At 43.7% G+C, this 21,903-nt stretch overlaps 1 protein-coding gene across 5 annotated transcripts in view; it reads right to left on the minus strand.

Annotated features, from left to right (window-relative positions):
- SAR1A (secretion associated Ras related GTPase 1A) overlaps nucleotides 1–17,535 on the minus strand; it is a 34,428-nt gene extending 16,893 nt beyond the window's left edge. Inside the window, exons 1-2 of one of the 5 annotated variants that reach the window (XM_033943848.1) lie at nucleotides 17,198–17,390; nucleotides 6,905–7,060 (exon numbers count right to left, since the gene is read on the minus strand). The gene's annotated coding sequence lies outside the window, so the exon portion shown is untranslated. Of the gene's footprint in view, nucleotides 1–6,904; nucleotides 7,061–16,431; nucleotides 16,636–17,197; nucleotides 17,391–17,430 lie in introns of those variants that run through there. The other 4 variants (XM_033943849.1, XM_033943847.1, XM_033943846.1 and 1 more) reach the window with 4 other exon arrangements.
- Nucleotides 17,536–21,903: the final 4,368 nt, after the last annotated feature.

A 21,903-nucleotide genomic window follows, 5' to 3' on the forward strand; every position in this document is an offset into this window, starting at 1 on the left:
CAAGTCCACAGCCATCTGACGAAGAAAAGATGAGAAAGATAGCTAATCCACCAATGCTTTGCCTCGAGAAGGACTTGAGAACATCGAGGCAGCTTGGGTCGAAAATGAAGCCTCGACAGGAAAAAAGGCATCAAAGGAACATGGTGACTTGGACAAGGAAATGGAAACCGGAATATCCTCGAGGTCCGGCATTGGAGACCTCGAACGAGGAGTCGGTGGTCTAGTCGAAGTTGGGGTAGATTGAGGCTTAGTTGAAGAAGGTCGTTCTTTAGAAGAAGAACTATGTCTCGAAGGGTGCCTCGATGAAGGCCTTGATCGTCGGTGAGAACTGTGCCTGGAAGCAGATCGAGAAGACCGCCTCGGAGATGGAAGGAGCCAATGCTATCAAAGAATGGATAGGACTGGAGGTTGTGGATCGAAGCTCCAGAGGCTTGATGGAGGAACCTCGATGCACTCCCAAAGATTCTGCTCCTTGGATAGTGTGAGGAGTCCTGCCAAGGCACTCGCAAAGAATCTGCTCCTTGCTTCATGTGCTTGGATACCAGACCAGACACTCGCAGAGACTCTGCTCCCTGCAAAGAGTGTGTAAGCTCAGACTGAGGCAAAGGAAGCGGCTCGACCTCGCGGGAGTCTGCTGAATGCCCAGGCTGGATAAGAGGAAGCAGTTTAGGTCCCATGTTAGTAAGAAACTGAATAAACTGCTTCTCTAACATGGTCTGGAAAGAAGCCGGCAAGGATGGATCCGCGTCTGAAACCTGCTTTGGCTGGAGGTTCCTTCGAGGTCGTGTGAGTGTGAGTGTGTTTCGACTTAGAAGTCTTGGACACTTTAATCACCACCGGTGGAACCAACTGCTGAGCTATCTGACCTGAGAAAACAGGGGAAGATACAACAGATGACGTCGAAGCAAGAGCCACTGCAAACGATGAGGGTCTGATGAGACTCGAGGTGGAAGCAGTAGGCGCAGAAGGAGCCTCGATGGAAGTCGAGGCCGAAGACGCTTTCGAAGTCGAGGGATCAGTAGGAGACTCCATCTTGAAAAGCTTGTTCACCAGAATGCAACGACGCTTGAAAGCATGAGGCTTTAGTTTTTGGCAAGGCAGGCACGACCTAGGATGATGTTTCGGCCCAAGGCACTTGAGGCAGCGTCTGTGAGGGTCCGTGAGAGATCGCGCGCTGACACTTGCTACACTTCTTAAAGCCTATAGCAGGCTGGGACATAGACGGAAAAATAGCCGCCGCAAAGTCGAAGCCCTCGGGCTGTGGCCTGTCCTGGAAAACGAATGGAAGAAGAAAAAATGTTGTTTTTTTTGGAACTAAAATAAAAGAACTAAAATAAAACAGCGATTTGTGAAGAAAAAAACACAAACTGCGGTTGAGAGAAGGCACAAAGTGAACAAAGTTAAACGCAGAGAGTCAAAGACGGACTTTTCGGCTCCGTGGAAAACTGAGAACTGAGGAGACGTGCCCTGTGCTGGGCGGGAAGGCACTCGCGCATGCGCAGTGCGGGCGACTCGAAACTTTTCGAGTTTCTTCAAGCAAATCTGCTTGTGAGGCGTCCGCATCCGAGCTCCGTCGATGATGTCACCCATATGCGAGAATACCTGCCTGCTTGTCCTGGGATAAAAATTGTTACCTTCTGCAAAATTCTGTTACATTTAGAATGTAAGTCATACTGGTCACACCAGTGGTCCATCTAGCCCAGTATCCTGTTTTTATAGTAGCCAATCCAGTCCAGAGACTGAAGTGGCAACATTCCTTCCTCTTATTGGTTTTTAAAAGTATTTCTCTCTAACTTGAGTATACCCTAGTCTTTGTGATTTTTGATGGAGTACAAACATTGATTCGCTTGTACCTGTTCTATACCACTCAGGATTTTGTAGATCTCAATCATATCTTCCCTCAGCCATCTTTTTTTTTCAAGCTGACACCTAACCACTTTAGTCTTTCCTCATAAGAGAGGAGTTCCATCCCCTATCATTTTGGTTGCTCTTTGAATCTTTTCTAATTCTGCTATATCTTTAAGATACAGTGACCAGAATTGAACACAATATTCAAGGTGAGGTTGCACCTTAAAGCAATGTAGAGGCTTTATAATATTTGCCTTATCTGCCATCACTTTCCTAATAATTCCTAGCATCCTATTAGCTTTTTTTGGCTGCTGCTGCACATGGGGCAAAAGATTTCAGCATATTGTCTACATTAATACCTAGATCTTTTTCTTGGGTGCTGATTCCCAAGGTGGACCCTAGCATAAATTTAACTGATTTTGGATTATTCTTCCCGAAGTGCATCACTTTACATTTGTCCACATTAAATTTCATCTGGGTCCGGATGGAATCCATCCAAGGGTGCTGAAGGAACTAAAAGAGGAAATAGCGGAACTACTACAGCAAATTTGCAACCTGTCTCTGAAAACAGGTGTGATTCCGGAGGATTGGAAGATAGCCAACATTACGCCCATCTTTAAAAAGGGATCAAGAGGAGACCCGGGAAACTACAGACCGGTGAGTCTGACCTCTGTTCCGGGGAAAATGGCGGAAGCACTAATAAAAGAAAAAATTGATGAACATTTTGAAAAACACGAACTTCTGATAACCAGCCAACATGGTTTCTGCAGGGGGAGATCGTGTCTGACCAACTTATTGCACTTCTTCGAGGGAATTAACAAACAGATGGACAAAGGAGACCCCATAGACATCATATACCTAGATTTCCAGAAAGCCTTTGACAAGGTGCCTCATGAACGTCTACTCCGGAAACTGAAGAACCATGGGGTGGACGGAGCCGTGCATAGATGGATCAGAAACTGGTTAGCGGGTAGGAAACAGAGGGTAGGGGTGAAGGGACACTACTCAGACTGGAGGAAAGTCACGAGTGGTGTCCCGCAGGGCTCAGTGCTCGGGCCACTGCTATTTAATATATTCATAAATGATCTAGAAACAGGAACAAAGAGTGAGATAATAAAATTTGCGGACGACACCAAACTATTTAGTGGAGCTCGGACAAAGGAAGACTGTGAAAAATTGCAAAGGGACTTGGACAAATTGGGAGAATGGGCAGAGAGATGGCAGATGAAGTTCAATGTTGAGAAATGTAAAGTATTGCATGTGGGAATCAGAAACCCGAGGCACAGCTATACGATGGGAGGGATGTTATTGAATGAGAGTACCCAAGAAAGGGACTTGGGGGTAATGGTGGACATGACAATGAAGCCGACGGCACAGTGCGCAGCGGCCGCCAAGAGAGCGAATAGAATGCTGGGTATAATCAAGAAGGGTATTACAACAAGAACGAAAGAAGTTATCCTGCCGCTGTACCGGGCATTGGTGCGTCCGCATCTTGAGTACTGCGTCCAGTATTGGTCACCATACTTTAAGAAGGATATGGTGTTACTCGAGAGAGTTCAGAGGAGAGCGACAAGACTGATTAAGGGGATGGAAAACCTTTCATACGCTGAGAGATTGGAGAAACTGGGTCTCTTTTCCCTGGAGAAGAGAAGACTTAGAGGGGATATGATAGAGACTTACAAGATCATGAAGGGCATAGAGAGAGTAGAGAGGGACAGATTCTTCAAACTTTCAGAACATAAAAAAACAAGAGGGCATTCGGAAAAGTTGAAAGGGGACAGATTCAAAACAAATGCTAGGAAGTTCTTCTTTACCCAACGTGTGGTGGACACCTGGAATGCGCTTCCAGAGGACGTTATAGGGCAGTGAACGGTACTGGGGTTTAAGAAAGGATTGGACAATTTCCTGCTGGAAAAGGGGATAGAGGGGTATAGATAAAAGATTACTGCACAGGTCCTGGACCTGATGGGCCGCCGCGTGAGCGGACTGCTGGGCGCGATGGACCTTAGGTCTGACCCAGCGGAGGCATTTCTTATGTTCTTATCTGCTATTTGGATGCCCAGTCTTCCAATTTTCTAAAGTCTTCTTGCAATTTTTCACAGGCCTCATGTATTTTTTTTGTTCCATGTTTATTAGAAAAGACCTCAAAAAACAGTACCCTCTCTTTATCAAGCTGCACTAGAGAGCTTAACACGGGCCGGCAAGGTAATCATGAAATTCTCGGAGAGGGCAGGAGCCAGAAGACCTTGAGCACACACAAATGCTCAAGGCCCCACAACAGCCCAGCATAGAACATTGGCATCAGGCTCTTTCAGCACTGGCACATGTATGGTATGCACAGTGCCAGTCAGTGGGGGGAGGAGGTGGACAGCAGCACCTATCAAATTGGGAATGAAGGGAAGAGAATAGTGCCGGTGGCCTGGGGGGGGGAGTTTGGAGTGAACATAAGAGCCTAAGAATAGCCTTATTGGGTCAAACCAATGGTCCATCAAGCCCAGTAATCCATTCTCACAGTGGCCAATCCAGGTCCCTAGTACCTGGCCAAAACCCAAGGAGTAGCAACATTCCATGCTATTGATCCAGGGCAAGCAGTGGCTTCCCCCATGTCTTTCTCAATAACAGACTATGGACTTTTCCTCCAGGAAACTGTCCAAACCCTTCTTAAAACCATCTACACTATCCGCTCTTATGACAACCTCTGGCAATGCATTCCAGAGCTTAACTACTCCGAGTGAAAAAAAATATTTCCTCCTAGTGGTTTTACGGGTATTTCCCTGTAACTTCAACGAATGTCCACTTGTACCCGTTCTACTCCACTCAGGATTTTGTAGACTTCAATCATAGCGCCCCTCAGCCTTCTCTGTTCCAAGCTGAAGAGACCTAACCTTGTCAGTCTTTCCTCATACGAGAGGTATTCCATCCCCTTTATCATCTTGCTCAGTCTTCTTTGAACCTTTTTTAGTGCTGCTATTTCTTTCTTGAGATAAGGAGACCAGAACTGAATGCAATACTCCAGATGAGGTCGCAACATGGAGCAATACAGGGGCATTATAATATTCTTAGTCTTGTTAACCATCCCTTTTAAAATAATTCCTAGCATCCTGTTTGCTTTTTTGGCCGCCAACGCACATTGGGTGGAAGGTTTCATTGTATTGTCTATGATAACACCCAGATCCTTTTCTTGGGTGCTAACCCTTCAAGGTGGATCCTAGCATCCAGTAAATATGATTCTGGTTATTCTTCCCAATGTGCATCACATGCATTTGTTCACATTAAATTTCATCTGCCACTTGGACGCTCCCAGTCTTCTAATTTCCTAAGGTCTGCCTGCAAGTTTTCACAATCTGCATGCGTTTTAACAACTTTGAACAGTTTACTGTCATCTGCAAATTTAATCACCTCACTCGTCGGAAGGTCAGCAGTCCATTTTTAAATAGTCACTCTCAAGCAATCAAACTACACTTCCCCCTACGTATTTGCGATGGTTAGGGGCAGAGCCAGCCCGCAAATATTAAAAAACCGTGAATAATATTTGGGCTGGTTTTCCCCTAACCCCCGCTTCCCCCAGCTATTAAGCCCTGAAAGCCCCCCCTTAAGCCTTACCTAGTGGTCTAGTGGGTTTTCAGGCAGGAGTGATCTTCCCACGCTCCTGCCCCGTGCAGATCGGTCACAGGAAATGGCTGCTTTGAGCTCCTGTAGTCTCTCGAGCCATTTCCTGTGAGCGATCTGCACAGGGCAGAAGCGTGGGAAGATTGCTCCTGCCCCGAAAATCTGCTAGACCACCAGGTAATGCTTAAGGAGGGGCTTACAGGGCTTAAAATAGCCCAAAAAAAAGAAACAGGAATTTTAGGTTTAAAATTGCAAATAACTGAATCCATAGATACAGAAACTGCGAACACAGAGGGGGAAGTGTATATTTATCCAGCATCTACCAATCCCATGGTAACAGTTAACTGAGAGAGTACTGTACCATTATTTTTTTTTTGGTGGAGGGAGGGGGTACCAGCTTACTGTTAACGACATCAGTTATGCAGACTTGTCTAGGGCCTGTCACAAGCTCCACCCAAAGCCACAATGAACTCATGGATGTGCTGCATATATCTGGGACAAACCAGGTTGTTAAGAACTACTCAAAGCAACTGAAGGTGAATACTTCCAAACATTCACAACAAATGCAAAAATCTGACACATTGTTAATTGTATCATTTGAATTATGTTATTTTATTGTGTTTTTACTCAAATATTTTTAACATGCAAAAAATAGCTAGGTACCCTGTTTCCCCGAAATAAGCCCTAGCATGATTTATAAAGATGCTCCTAATATAAGCCCTACCCCAAAAATAAGTCCTAGTTAAGATCGATCCGTCGCCAATCGGATTAGACAATTCAGCGACCCTCCCCCCCTCCAACCCCTGTGAGACCTGACATACCTTCACTCCGAGGCCTCTAAAGCAACAGCGGTGGCAGTGCTGTGATCGGGCTGCTTTGTGGTCTTTCCCGCAGGGGCTTTCCCTCTGCCGCATCACAATGGGAGAGGTCAGTGGGGTTCTGCTGCACAGGGGGATAGGAGGGATAGAAAGATGCTACAGAGGGAAGACCATGAAGCAGCCCATTCAGAACGCTGCCACCGCTGCTGTTTTTGAAGGCCTTGGAGTGGAGGTATGTCAGTCTCACAGTGGGAGAGTTGGTGAGGTTCTGCTGCACATGGGGGGGATGAGAAAGGAAAGAGGAAGAACTGGGGTGGAGGAGAGAAAGGGAGAGATGATTGTCATACATGGAAAAAAAAAAAAAAGACATCCTCCGAAAATAAGACCTAATGCATTTTTTGTCCCAAAATTAATGCAAGACACTGTCTTATTTTCGGGGAAACACGATAGTAACTTTAAAACTTCAGTTACATTGTACAATAGTAACTTTAAAATTTTAGTTACATTGTAGCTTAAGATCATTAAATGTTGTTTAATAGTAATAGTATCCTGGAGAATTTCTGCATGTTTTCAAAATTAAATATTTTTGCTAATTATACATATTCCATTTTAAATATTGTTTTCCCTACCTTTGTTGTACTGGACAATTTATTCTTCTATCATGTTCGTTTCAGTTTCTCTTTTCTGCCTTCCTGTCTGTTGTCTGCTATTCGTCTTCAAGCAGCTATTACTACTTATCCTGCTGTCCTTGTGTCTTCAAGAGGGCCTGAATAGGCACGTGGGATCTCAGAGAGAAATAGATAATGCTTACTATGCATGGGAAGACTGGATGGGCTATTTGTCCTTTATCTGCTGTCATGTTTCTATATTTCTCCTCTCTGCCTCTGACATATTTATCATTCCTTTTTAATTCTTTTCTGCTTCTCAGAGGAGAGTGTGGCACAGTGGTTAAAGCTACAGTCTCAGCACCCTGAGGTTGTGGGTTCAAACCCACGCTTGCTCCTTGTGACCCTGGGCAAGTCACTTAATCCCCCCATTGCCCCAGGTACATTAGCTAGATTGTGAGCCCGCCAGGACAGACAGGGAAAAATGCTTGAGTACCTGATACATTCATGTAAACCGTTCTGAGCTCCCCTGGGAGAACGGTATAGAAAATTGAATTGAATTCTCACACCCTACTTTTCACTTTCCAGCTACCCATTTCCATCTTCTCTCCCATGCCCCATGTCATTACTTCCATCTTCAATCTACTCCCCTATTACCAAATCTCTACCCTCCAATCACTATCCTCTCATCCATTTCCTTGCCTTCCCTTCCCTTCCTGGCCTCTCCCATAGGGTTCCACCATTCTTAGCATCTTCCATCCTTCACCCTTCTAGCCAGCATCTGCTCCCTCTTCTTTCCCTCTCCACTTTCAGACATATCCCTGTCCCTTCCCTCCTGACTTGTCGCCCATTGTCCAGCATTTCTCTTGCTCTCTTCCCTCACTCCCAATGTCCAGCATCTCTCCAGCTCTTCCTTCTGCTCCTGGATCCAGCATTTACCTCTTTCTCCCCGCTCCCTTCCCCCTCCCCCATGCAACATTCTCTCCCTTCCTACTGCCATATCAACCTTTCTGTTTCTTTCCCACTATGATACAGTTAGCCAGTACATGTGTCACCAGTCTGAGCGGGGAACCAGTGTGATCAAGATTCTGCAGAAATTATGTGTTGCAAAGTCACAAAGGATTCCGACAGGAGTTTAATATGAAAGTATGATGACTAAAGTATGCAAATGCTCGATATTTAAAGTGATTGCTAAGAAAATGATTAAATAAAACCCCAAAACAAAGCAAAAAAAAAAAACAACCCCAACCCCCCAAAAAATAATCTAGGGGGTTACTTTTATTTGCCTCACCCTGTATACATACACAGACCTATGCCCCTGGTTCAGCACATGCTCTCCCACCTCCGATCACCCCACTTCAACAATCTCTCTCATCTCCCCTCCTGCACTCCTCTCCCCATATGCATATTACCTCCCTGAGTTCTTCACTCCATGCTCCCTTACCTTGTTTTCCTTCTCATTCTCTTAACCAGTTTCCCCTTCCCTTCTGTTGTCATCAGATATTCCCCCCTCCATCTCCACCAGTTAATTTCCCCTTCAAGTCATGTCCCCATCATCACACATCCTTTACCACTCGACTCTTCTAGCTCATCTCCCCATCTATGTGACCTCTTACTCTCGTCCCCCTGCACATATACATCCCTTACTCTTCATCTCCTCCAGCTTGTTTCCTCTTCCACACATGCTCCGCTTATCCATTGCTTCTTTTCATGTTTTCACTAGCCCCTTAGCAAATACCTTCCTCATCTTCTCTCCCTGAACACCATCTGTCCTGCCTCTATTATTGTTGGAGGACAACATGGCTCTCCCTGGATCATAGGGAGCTGCTATTATGGCTTTCCTGCATAGCTCTTGCAGCATGTGATCAATGTAGTCTGAACTCCTACATCGTTTTCAAAACAAAAAACCTTTTCTAATTTTTGAGGGTGTGTGTCACGGGTGGAGAATGGGTCCTGTGCTCTTACTACATACAAAATGAGTGGCTGTAAGGACTCGCAGGGTAGGTTTTAAAAAAAATGGTTTAAGTGCTAACTCACAACTCAACCCAGTTGCTCAGTCAACCCATCAGACAGTAAGTCAATCAACCAAGTCAGCCAGCCAGCCAAACACAATCAATCAATCTTGTTGACTAATGGAAGTTCTAGAAGCCATTCTGAGACCAAAGTGACTGGAGATTGCTCCTGCTTCCACTAGCCGCCAGTGACAAGGTAGGCCCAGAAGAGGCTGCCACTAGGAGGAGGGTTGGGGCTGCTGACAGTAGGTTAACACCATGCCCCTCCCAAACCAGTTTCATTTTTGGCTTTAATTTCTGCTAAATCTGGTCACAGATTTAGTTTCAGCAGAAGCTGAAGCTCCTTGTTTCGGTCAAGCTCTAACAAGCTATAAGGAAAACAGATTTTAGGAGGTTTAAAAAAAAAAAAAATTAAAGCTGATCAGAAGCTATTCTGCTCCTGATCATTTTATGTTAATGGCTCAGTCCTTGATATCATAAATGATTACTGTTAACATTTACATAAGCTGTAAAGAAATAGTAAGTGAAACCCTCCCCTGTAAATCAGTGATGTGGCAGAGCGAAGGCCGCAAAGCAGCCTGTTTAGAGCGCTGCCGCCGCTGCAATTTTTGGAGGCATGGGAGGGATGGAAAGATGCTGCACATGGGAGGGAAGAGGAGAATAAAGCACTGCCACCAGCAAATTGGGCAGCACTAATATCAGGGATGGAGTCAGGGAGTGTCCGGGACATTCGGGAGGGGCTTCGGGGGGGGGGGGGGGTGTCGATCTTAACTAGGGCTTATTTTTGAGGTAGGAGTTATATTAGGAGCACCTTTTAAAAAATCATGCTAGGGCTTATTTTCAGGGAAACACGGTCGTTAATGCTGGAAACACATTCTACAGTGAGAGACCTAAATAGCAAAAAAGCTTTCTTCCTGGTTGAAGTTAACAACCATTTGAAGTGTAGGAAGCGTCAAACACTGCTGAGAGAACACAGCGAGAGAAACGCTGTTGATCTTGTCTAGCTAACTCATTTGAGAGAATATTCAAGAACATTTAAATGAAAAGCCTTAAAGATCAAACACTGGAAGATAATGAAAGCAGAGACAAGCAGCTGGTGAAGTTCTTTCAGTATGGGAATGATGTGATCTGATCTTCTTGCATTAACAAATCAAACGTGCTGCCGTGTTCTACACCAGCTGAAGTCACTTCTGACTATCATAAGGCCAGTGAATAAGGAATTACAGTCAATCAATCCAGCTTGTTACAAAGACATGCACAAGTTTAATCAAGTTTGTACAAGTCAGAAGAGGCTTCATCTGTTATTAACTGCAATTGAAAGTAAATGTTTGACCACATGATTTCTCTCTTTATTGAATTTTAAGGCGCTGTCGCAACCAAATCCTAAGGTTAGAATTTCTGCTAAGGGGAATTTGAAAGCTACCCACAGAAGGATGGGCAGGAAAGTATCATCCTTTGTGCGATATCCACAATGCAGTAGATTGGGAATATAGGCAAATCAAGTCATGATCTTTCAGCCATTTTTCCAAAAGATAAGGTTTATTATTAAGACTGGACAGAATCTGGCAATGGTTATTCTTAGCAAAAACAATTCTGGATATCATCAGCATAAAACGAGATTTAAACCTCCTGCTCTCAATTAATTCTGCTAGCAGACCCATGTACAAATTAAATAATGGTGGAAAAAGTAAAAATTTGGGAGGTATAGGTATTATGCTGACATCGTATTCTCTGTTTTTTGAATTTCAGTGCTTTTAGCAGTGTGTGTTTTTGATATTGATTCATGGTAGTCCTATTATTAGGTTTCAATTTTGTTGATATTGAGTTTACCTCATTTATTATATCTATGTTTATACTTGGGTAATTTTAATATTGTTATGCTCTTAACAAAACTTACATGCTGTACACCATTTTGGTGAATCTTCATAATGGCAATTAATAAATCCCAATAAATTTCTCTGGTATGTGACTTGTTGACGGTGAGATATATTCCTCAATTGAGCTGCTTCTAAACCCTTTTACAGCCACGATCATGGATATTAGGGTTATACGTATTTTGTACTTTTGATTGTATTGTATTAGGCCTATCATTGTAATTTCGAGAGACAGATCTTGTGGTTTTTCTACGGGTGTATTTTGGTTTAGATTTAGACCAAGAATATACGCTATCTTTTTGATAATCTACTTGATCCCTTTTTAATTTATCTAATTTAGTGGCTTTAATTTCTCTCTTATACCGTATTTTCACCCATATACCGCGCACCCGTGTAAAACGCGCACACGGGTATAGGGCGCGGGGAACACAAATTTATGTAAAAAAAGTTTAATATACCGCGCACACCCGTATACCGCGCATGCCGCTCCGACTCTCCCGTCGCCGCCCGACTCTCCTTTCATCTGCCCCGACTCTCCTCTCCCCCTTGAAGTCCTATCCCCACCTTGAAAGCCTGATGCCCCCCCCCCGACGTCCGATTCACCCCCCCACAGGACCGCTCGCACCCCCACCCCGAAGGACTGCTCGCACTCCCACCCCGACGGACCGCTCGCACCCCCACAGCCTCCCCACCCCCCCATCATGGAGAAGCTCCTACCGTTGTCCTGCTGCTTCTTCTGCCGGCGGTCCCGGCCCTTCTGTGAGCCCTGCGTCTGCGCTGCTTCCTCTTCCGGCGGTCCCGCCCTTTTTCTGACGTCAGAGAAAGGGCGGGACCGCCGAGAGGAAGCAGCGCAGACGCAGGGCTCACAGAAGGGCCGGGACCGCCGGCAGAGGAAGCAGCAGGACAACGGTAGGAGCTTCTCCATGATGGGGGGGGGAGGCTATGGGGGTGCGAGCGGTCCTGCGGGGTGAATCGGACGTCGGGGGGGGGGGAACTATGTAAAAAAAAAGTTGTAAAACGCGCTCACGCGTATAATGCGCATGGTTATGCACGGTTTGTAAAATCGTGTATAACGCGCGCGTTATATGTGTGAAAATATGGTACTCTGCCATTCTAGGTTGCATGTCTTGTATAACATTCTCAAAACTTGAGTCTTCATTCTTAAGATGTGAGTTTTACGTCTAGCTCCGTTCTAATTTTACTGGATCTATTCTGTGAAGTTTCGATCAGTAAAATCATCAAATCTATGGAGCATTTATTTAAAATTTTATACCAGTCATTTAAAGAGTCCTGATTGTCAGTCAACATAGTCGGGCCCTTCATTATTCATAGGCTACGTGGTATCATCTGTTTCCTACAATACTCCAGGAGGAATGCATAGTGCAAATCCATTCTGATAACCTCTGTGTAGAGTGCAATAATGTCTTTCCTTTGTTCCAAGAGGGTAGGTGCCTGTTCATCAGCCTTTGGAGGTAGATCTTTTAAAAGATTCTGTAATCATTCCTCTGGAAAGCTAAGTATGTGGTCCCAAGCTTGAAAGGCCATGATGTGTCAAACAAAATACAGTGAGCAAAACAAAAAAAAATTGACCCGGAAATTCCACGGAGAAAAAAATTCCAAGAGAAACCAAGAAACACTATGGAGAGACGATGTTCCTGAAATGGACTTGATTAAAAATGCATAAATATGTAGCAATCTACATAAACACCTTAATGACCTAGTCCGCTGGGAACACTGGACCCAACAAGGTCCGTGTTTCGACAAACGAGTCTTCCTCAGGGGTCCTAAAAAATGATGGTGTAACAATGTAATAATGGGTATAACAACAACTTGTGTATTAGTGAATCATGTGGTACCATGCAGCAGTGTGGTATAATACAGAAGTACTATAGATGTTACATGTGATTGGTGGTGTACAAGATGTAAAAAAGAGAGCTATGAAAGAATGTGAGTGGAAATGATGGAGCGAGAGCTGTGAAAAAGTGGAGTGATAAATATGAAGTTTAGGAGTGCTAGTGCGTATACTCTTGCTGAAGATGATTAAATATAGAGAAAAAAAGGATCACTGAAACGGAAGAGAAGAATTAAAATACATACCCTGCTAGTCCTAAGGTGAAAGATACATGGAAAGACTAAACAATCCAAAAGTATTACAATTAAAAATTAAAATAATTTAATAAACCCAAAAACCTAGTAAAATAATAAAGATACACCAATATGATAGCAGAATATAAGACTCTTATGTAGAACACATGTATATGAAAGACAAATGTTATATAGGATAAATAAAACTCGTATCTTGAAAACCTTATGACAGAATCTTAAATGACCAAAAGTGAATATGCGATCTGTAAACAGAAAAAAAAATGGCTTATATGTAGATGTGAAGCTCCAGAAAAGAAAAAAAGCATGTAAAACATAAATGGTGGAAAAATCTCTGGGACAGGGAGCTGTGTGAACAAAGGGTTAAAACTAAAATTGTGCGTTGTGGTGAAGTGACCTACTGTCCCTCGGGGGACCCATGAGCACAGAAACTATAAGCCAAAGTACATAATAATAATAATAATAAAAGGAGATCCAAACAGGGTCCAGGGAACTTAAAATGTGAGGAGCACGTTGGGTGGCTGACTAGCTACATTACTAAGCTGAGGAAATCCCATGGGCTATATGCAAAGGGAGCTAACACGGGGGAAGCTATACTACTGGAAAACCAAAACGAATACAAGAGGACTAACGGAGGGCAGAGGATACAAATCCAAATTAAAGCAAAGGGGAACCAAAAATGAAAGCGCTAAGAGGGCCACAACAAAATAGATATGACAAATCAAGGAAGCCAGAGGACACATATCACTAAAAAAGATGAAACGAGAAACTTACCTATTACGTAGAAGCTCAGCATGAAACGCGCTTCAATCACCTGATCAAAAAGAGTGCGTGTTTGAAATGACATCATCTTAACCTAATAGGAGAAGGCTAAACTAGCCATGATAGGTTAGATTGGGCACGTGATGAGGAGGCGGGGTTGGAAATAACGTAATTTACATGTGATGACATAAAGAGCAGCACTGGTAGATCACAATAAGTGAATGAATGAATGAATGAAAACCCTATCCCAAATTGAGGCAAAGCAAGCACACTCATAAGAAATCCTAAAAAAGCATAAAAGTAAAAATAAAAATAGGAATATAAATAAAAAGGATGAATAATTTAAAAATAATAATACCACCATCCAACAAAAGGTTTTCCACCCCAGGCCTTCCTCCTATTATCAGACAGTAACAAAGAGGTCAACCCATGGTTTCTTCAGGTCAAACCTCCAACTTATAACTACTACTTATTTCTATAGCGCTGCCAGACATATGTAGCATTGTACACTAAACACGCAAGAGACAATCCAATTAATCCCTCTCCCAATGTTCTGTAATATCAACCGTAACGTCTTTCATCATAACAATTCTAAGTTTATCAAGTTCGGCCACTACCTGTAATCGGCGAGACAAACCCAGTAAGGTGGGACCTGTTTCCTGCTTCCTGTGTGTTGTAATCTTGAAGCAGAGAAGGATTTTGTCTTCTCTCTTTACTCTTCTAACCTGTCACTCTCAGCTTTGCTGCATGTATTCTCCCTCCTGCAGCCCTCCTTACTGTACCTTTTACTTGTCAAGTTCTCTACCAGAGAACGACACGGGGACAAATATGTCCCCATGATATCCATCTCCATCCCCGTCCGGTCCCCACGAGTTCTGTCCCTACCTAAACAAGCTTCAAACACAGGGGCCGGATTAATGGATAGCTAGATAGATCCAGGCAGCACCGGGGCTGCTAACGGGGAGTTCGTGTGAACCTGGCATGGTGGCTGATGGATCAAAGGCTACTGGAGAGCCAGAGGCGCATATCTCGAAAGGGAGGCATGCGGAGTAGGCGCCACGTGGTGAGTCTGCCGACTGCGCAGTTCAAAGGCAGCTGCTGTGCGTGCAAAGAAAGTTGCTTGCGCTCTTTTCCCGGTCTTCCTCGGGCTGTCTGTGAAAGGAGCGGAAGATGTGACTTCCCGAGCTTTCGGGTAGGTTGAGGAGGAGAAGTGGGTCTTTGTTACTCAATTGCACTTCTCAGGGCTGGAGACTCATTGGACCAGTGAACGGACCGATCTGGCAGCAGCACTGATTGGCAATTATATATTGTATTTAGTACTCGGGGTGGGAAGGATAGGGTTTTTTTTCTCTCTGTTCTTTTATTTCTTAAAAAAATCCTTGACGATTCTGTTTGAGGATTGTCAAGCCTTCAGTGAGTCTTAGGACTACTATTTTAGTAATGAAAAACTAATGCAAAAAGGTAAAAAAAAAAAAAAAAAAAGTGGGAAACTTGTTGTTTTGATCAGATGGCCATTTTGGGGCTAGAAAAAAGTACATTTAATTTTCTTGTAACCAATCAGTACTTAGATTTTACTCAAAATCTGCTGAATTTTATGCCATTTGTGGCATGTTTGGAAAATAGCTTAAAAAAAAATATTTGTAGCCTCCTAATAGGAAAAGTTATACATTCTCATTTCTTATGGTAGTTTAGTTGTGGCATTTGAGTCTACACCAGTCCATAGGTGTAAAAAGGTTGAAGAACACTGGGTTACAGCATCTATTCATGCATCACAAATATTACATCTGTTATGACAGCATGATCTCAAACATCCTTACAATATCAATCACATCACAGGTACAATAGCAGTTATACTGTGGTTCCCCGAAAATAAGAAAGTGTCATATTAATTCTGAGCCCAAAAAACACACTTAATCTTATTTTCGGGGAAACACGGTAGTAGCATAATATCTATATACAGGGCAGGGAAAAGTCTAATTGTATTTTTAACCTAGGCTACTGATATAATGAAATTTGTGTATTTAATTTATAGTTAAACTAGTCTTTAAGCCCGTTACATTAACGGGTGCTAGAATATATGTCTGTCTGTCTTTCTTTATTTCTCTCTCTCTGCCACTGTCTTTCTGTCTCTCTCCCTGCCCCTGTCTCTTTTTTCTTTCCTTTCTGTCTCCCTCCCTCCCACTATCTGTCTTTCTTTCTCTTCCCACTTCTTTCCAACATCTGCTCCCCCTGTCCCTCAGACTTCCATTCAGCGGCTGTCCCTACTCTCCCCCACACTTCCATTCAGTGCCTGTCTCCCTCTCTCACCCCTTTTATCTACTGTTCACCCTCTTGTTTTTCCCCTTCCATTCACTGCCCTCTCTTCTCTTTCCATCCAGTGTCCGCCTTCTCTCTCTCTCTGTTCCATATGGCATCTCCTCCTTCCTTTTCACTTGGTGTGGCATACCTTCCTCCTTCCCTGCATGCCCTGCCATGTCTTCTTCCCTCTAAGCCATTCTCTCCCCCTCTGCTCCCTTTCCTCCTTGAACTTCATCAGGCAGCAGCAGCAGCATTCATAATTCATTGCTGTTGCCAGGCTTCAGGTCTTCCTCTCTGGCCGGTCCTGTCTTCATGAAAACAGGAAGTAGGCAGGACCCGCCAGAGGGTAAGGCCTGAAGTCGGCAACAGCAGCGAATTTTAAATGCTGCTGCTGCCCGAAGAAGCCAGGTCTTAACAACAAAGCTCCCTCCAGCGTTGGCAGCCGCGAGAGCGAGGTAGGGATACCGCTGGACTACCAGGTTTAAAAAAAACAACAACTTACCAACGATGGCGGCGGTGCTGGGGGGCGGTTTGAAAAGGTGCCGCGGCTCCTCCGTCGATCCCTGCCTGACATGTCTCACAACAGCAGTTTAAGTGCGAGATAGGGTGAGAGGAGCCGACACGGAGAGCAGGAAGTCCAGCGCTAGCGGCGAGTGGTAGTTGCAGGAAACTTAAGTAAGGCTGGGGACTCACACATGTGCACTCTTGCAAAGCCACAGACCTACATCTCACGGAACAGGGATTACAGAAGCACGCAGTTGAGTGCGCATGCGCAGCTAGCGTTTTATTATTTTAGATTGGGCTATTGAAATCGTGAATTTAGTGTATTTGTTATATGATAAAGACTTAGGTCAAGCTAGACTCCTAACCAGGATTTTTGGAAGTAAATAAGAAAACAGGTAAATGAATTGGGGCAGGGGCCAGTGTACTGTGTGCCTAGGGGCCCTCGAATAATTAATCCTGCCCTGCTCAAACACATGATTTTAAAGTGTTCGAGGCTTGTGCAGAAAAGGACAGAGTTTGCAGAGATGGGACGGGACAGAACTCGTGGGGACTGGACTGGGATGAAGAGATCGACCTCACAGACTCTCCACCCCGACCTCCTGAATTTATCTCCTTCGTTCCTTGTTATTCCTCTCTCTCCCCATACCTTCTTCATCTCTTACGTTTTCACTGCGTTCCCCCTTATTTCTTCGTTTCTCTTTCCACATCTTCGTCTTCCACCTACTCATCACTCTTTCTTCTACTTTTCATTACTCTTTCCTCACCTCTCTTCTGCACCATCCAGTCCTAGTCCGAACTCAATACTTTCTCCCAAAGCAAATGCTCCCAGCACACCGTCCCGCGCTAGGGCGATTCCGAGTCCCGATACCACCGCTCCAAAAGCAGAAGCTCACAGCACGCTTTAAATAAAAAGACCAAAACACCGGAAATAGTACCAGATTCCATTAGTACAGGCAACGGAACCGCTTCAATGCAACTACTGGGCCTGCGCAGTTACCTTCACGCCTGCGCGTTGCGCAAAACGAACCACCGAGTCTTGACAGCTAAACTTCAGTAACGTCAGCAGCGTTGTCGTACTCTATGTGCACGTGTATCTAAATTAGCAATGGACGGTGCTGGCAGGAGACACGCGGGAAGAGTTCAAGCTGGGTCACGTGGTGTAGTGCTGTCTTCCGGCGCGCACGTTTATTTAATCATTTATTTAGCCCGTCCCCACAAAGGAGCCCAGAACGGGTTACAAGAGAACAATCACAGTAAAAGCGGAACAAACTCTTTGCTCTGAGACCAACCAGTAGCCGGGATAAGGCAGGTGGCTTCTGGTTTTGGACTACAAATCTCAGAACGCTTAGGTAGTACCCACTGACCTGCTTTTTCTATACACTTAAAAATAATAATAAAAAGTAAGCTATTCCGGATTATGTAGATTTTTTTCAGCACGGCATTGCAGGATTTATTTGTGTTGGGTTTGTTTTTTGTGTTTTTTAACTATTGGGGTAATTTTTTTTTATAATAGAGTAGCCACTGGTCTGATCTCAGCTGATTTTTGAGTCAGGCCTGTTTGGGGTCCAAAGCTGAAGGAAAGATAGTTGACAACTCTCTTCCTACTTGGGCAATGTAAAAAATTTTTTGAAGTAGAAGTAGCGTACTAGCAAGAAGGTAGGGGGATTATTTGTCCAGTCATAGCATATATTATGCTTCATCAATCAATCTCTTTTCTCTTTACTTTTTTTCTTTGCCTTTTTACTTTTTCCAAGCATTAACCGCCCTAGTTAGAGATGATACTATTATAATCCGTCCCGTGGATAAAGGAGGAGGAGTGGTTATTATGGATACTATGAAATATGTAGAGGAAGCCATGCACCAGCTCTCATATGTTACAATGCAGTTCCATCTCATGCAATGTTTATTACTGTGGACATCTCTGCACTTTATACCAACGTGCCACAGAGAGCGGTCATGGATAGTTTTCATGAAGAACGAGCACATCTAGAACTGTCTAGAGCAGTGGTTCCCAACCCTGTCTTGGAGGAACACCAGGCCAATTGGGTTTTCAGGCTAGCCCTAATGAATATGCATGAAGCAAATTTGCATGCCTATCACTTCCATCGTATGCAAATCTCTCTCATGCATATTCATTAGGGCTAGCCTGAAAACCCGATTGGCCTGGTGTTCCTCCAGGACAGGGTTGGGAATCACTGGTCTAGAGCAGGGGTGTCAAAGTCCCTCCTCGAGGGCCGCAATCCAGTTGGGTCTTAAGGATTTCCTCAATGAATATGCATGAAATCTATTTGCATGTACTGCTTTCATTGTATGCTACTAGATCTCATGCATATGTATTGGGGAAATCTTGAAAACCCAACTGGATTGCGGCCCTCGAGGGACTTCGACACCCCTGGTCTAGAGCGAAGATAGATTTTTTGGTGAGCTTGGCTTCCATAGCATTAAATCTAAACTAATTCCAATTCGATCAGCAATTTTATAAACAGGTCAAGGGCACCGCAATAGGTGCCAAAATGGCTCCAGCTAAAGCTTGCTTATATGTTTCAAAGTTTGAACGGAACTTTTTATATCCCTCACAGTTCTGACAGTATTTCCTCATTTGGAAGAGGTACATAGACGACATCTTTGCAGTTTGGATCGGCACACGAGAGGATCTGAAACATTTTTTTGAATGGTTACACCTATGTGACGCTAATCTGCAATTTACTATGACAACGAGTGAACACCAAGTAGCATTCCTGGACATCTCTATATATGTGGCACAAGGCAAATTTACCACCAGCATTCACCGAAAAGAGACAGACAGGAACAATTTGCTGCAATACGACAGTTTCCATCCCTAACATTTGCATAAAAACATTCCAGCTGGTCAGTTTCTCCAATTAAGGAGATTGTGCACTACCACTGAAGACTTCATTACGCAGGCAGAAGATATGAAATTGAGGTTCCGAGATAGAGGGTATCCCTCCTCTGTTGTAAATAAAGCATACAAGCAGGCACTATATGTCAACAGGACCTTTTTGTTACATCCATCGCCTAGGAAACAGCAAGCACCTCTACTGTGCGTTCTCCCATATTCTTCACAAGCATTTCAGATTAAACACATCATTAAAGCACGGTCGAACATTTTACAGTTCCATCCGGAATTTCATACTTTTCTGAAATTTGCTTATGCAAAAGGTCCAAATCTGAAACAAAAGTTGGTGAGATCACAGTTTATTGAGCAACCACCTTCCAACAATCAGCAAGGAGTGCATAGGACATGCGACAAATGCACAATGTGTTAGCACTGTAAGACCTTCTTGCAATTACTTGACTAGGTACAGAAAAAATCTACCTGGTTGCAATTCCCAACGGGTGGTGCATATTGTTCGGTGCCCGTGTGTGATGTTTTATGTGGGATGCACGACCAGGAACATTAAAACTCAGATCGGGGAACATGTTAGCAGGATCCGATCAGCTATCCAAGAAGCCCTACTTGTATCTCATTTGGTCAGTAGATCTCATACAGTGGTGCAGTTGCACTATTCTATACTAGATACAGTTAACACCACTAGGGGAAGAGACATAGCCCTTCTTTTGTAGCAGATAGAACAGCGGTGGATACATGCTTCAGACACTCTGAATCTGTGAGGACTTAACATTGAAATTAAGTGGTTAGCTTTCTTGTAATCTTTCTCTCCTTTCTGTCAGTGAATTGTTACAGCAGTGTGTGTTTGGGGAGGGGGGGGACAACATATCCTAACTATGGAATCTATAATGCTAAGCTGTTACAAGGAGCATTCCCTTTTTGACATTTAAATCATGATGCCATCATGTCAATGTGGCTCTCACGTGACCCTTAGTTAAGTGAATAGCTGGCGGCATTCTTTGTCAGTTGCAAGGTAGAATGTACCTGCTCAAGTATTGTAGACCATATTTTCCCTGGTATGTATGATTTTATACAGCATAGAAAGTATGCTGATCAGAGTTCAACATTAGATTCCCTTTGTTCACAGAAACGCTATTCACCTAATATGCCTCTCTACAGCAAGTCTCCTGTTGGCAGTTGTTACTACTAGAAGAATTATATTGGAAATCTAGTTCGGGTCTCCTGAAGCAGATCTCGAAACGGGGCCACTTTGGGACCCCTAACCATGTCCAAGATAAGTGACGGATTTTTACTTGCTTGCCAATTGTAATCATAGGCATGTAATAACAAATATCAAGCTTGGAAAGCATATATACAGATAACGGAAAAAGAAAACAGATTAATGGAAGAAGAATAATATATGCTAGGACTGGACAAATAAGCTCCACAAGGGGGGCAAACACCCCTCATTAGAGCTAACGCATCTCTGAGTATCTGGGAACGACATCAATCAATGAGCTGCTTTCAAAATATATTTGTTATTTTTAGAGATAAGTTGTGCGTATTTATATAAGGATGGATGTAGGGCAGAAAGTGAAGGAGAGAACAGTAAATGGCTAAGAAAGGCCTAGAACCACAGTTAAGAGCACAGACAGGAAGTTAGGTGTCGCGCTAACACCTGCACGCAGGTCCAAAGCGCGCTGCCAGTTCCAACCCTTTCACACCTTACCGTTAGTGTTCTGAATAGGGGTGTGGGGGGGGAACCCCCCACTACACTAAAAACACCTGAACAGCAAGAGAACGGAAGTTTTCAGTGTACTGGGAGCACGAGCACTTATAACTATAGTGGAGGGTTCCCCCCTCAAACCTCCCCCTCAGAACGCTAACGGTAAGGTGTGAAAGGGTCAGAACCGGTGGTGCGCCATTGGTCCTGCACATAGATGTCGGCACGCCACTGTCTTGTATGCTTGTTTTAAAAAAAAAAAAAAAATTATACATACATTAATAAGAATCAGCACTTACGATCAATCAGTAACAATACAAAAGGGATTCCTCCCCCCTTCCAATACATCCAATCAAGGAATAAACAAAAGAGATATCCCCCCTCCTACACTTCCCTGGATGTGTGTACAAATCAATAGAAAATTAAAGGTAAGAGACAACTAAACCGAAGTAACAAAAGTCGCTAATGGACCCCAGATTAATCTGAATAAATTGTGCCCCAACATGTCAGTGTTCATTTTCTCATACTTATAATATAAACATAAATTCGCCCACCAAAAGGTAAAACTAATCCAGTCCCAATTTTTCCAATTGTGAGTAACCATTTGCATGGCAATCCTGGTCATAATAATGAAAAGCTGGCATTTATACCGGTCCAGTGGGGGTTTAGTATGCAATAGTGTCCCACAGATGACTACATCGTAGGTTAATGGAATCGATGATTCCAGTATGTTATTAATATGTCCCCCCATATTAAAAACTTCCAAAAATTGAGTATCAAAGGACAATAGAACAAAAAATGATCCCATGTCCCTATTTCAAGGTTACAGTGCCAGCATCTATTAGATTTAAAACTATATAACTTCTTCAAACGAACAGCGGTCCAAAAAGTTCTGT

Source organism: Geotrypetes seraphini, chromosome 4 (genome assembly GCF_902459505.1).
Source record: "Geotrypetes seraphini chromosome 4, aGeoSer1.1, whole genome shotgun sequence".
NCBI lineage: Eukaryota > Metazoa > Chordata > Amphibia > Gymnophiona > Dermophiidae > Geotrypetes > Geotrypetes seraphini.